Source organism: Egretta garzetta, unplaced genomic scaffold (assembly GCF_000687185.1).
Source record: "Egretta garzetta isolate BGI_Z169 unplaced genomic scaffold, ASM68718v1 scaffold397, whole genome shotgun sequence".
NCBI lineage: Eukaryota > Metazoa > Chordata > Aves > Pelecaniformes > Ardeidae > Egretta > Egretta garzetta.
The window spans coordinates 11,206,392-11,206,882 of record NW_009260493.1 but is presented as its reverse complement, the minus strand read 5'-3'; positions in this window follow the sequence as shown (position 1 = coordinate 11,206,882).

Sequence of the window (491 nt, the reverse complement as noted above, 5' to 3'; positions counted from 1 at the left end):
ACTCTCTCCCCCTTTTTTTCTTGTTGTTTGGGCATTTTTTTTTTTGGTGGGGGTTTTTTGCTTGTTTTTTTCCCTACTAGCAATAAAATCCAATTTGTAGTCCTGGCAGTATATCCTCTGTCTGTACAGTGCACTGAGATGTCCCCTTGGGTATTTCACATAGCTTAAGCAACCCAAAGGGATGTAAAATGCTACATTATAATTTGCTGTGTGGATCAGAAAAGTATCTGTGCTCTTGCAGTATTGGCACTTTCTCCATGTCCTAGACAAGGTCAGAAGCTCATTACAGCAATCAAATTCAAGCAAATAATCAATTTTGTCTACATCAGCTGCATTTTCCCTTAACTCTTCATTTAGCCCTCCCTCCTCTCAAGCAAAAAAATGTCCTAAGCAATTATTTCATGTTAATGTTATTATCCCCTCCGTCTTACTCGTGCCCTTTCTAACCACATATTAAAAACACAAAATAGTTTGCAAGCAACCTCTATCAA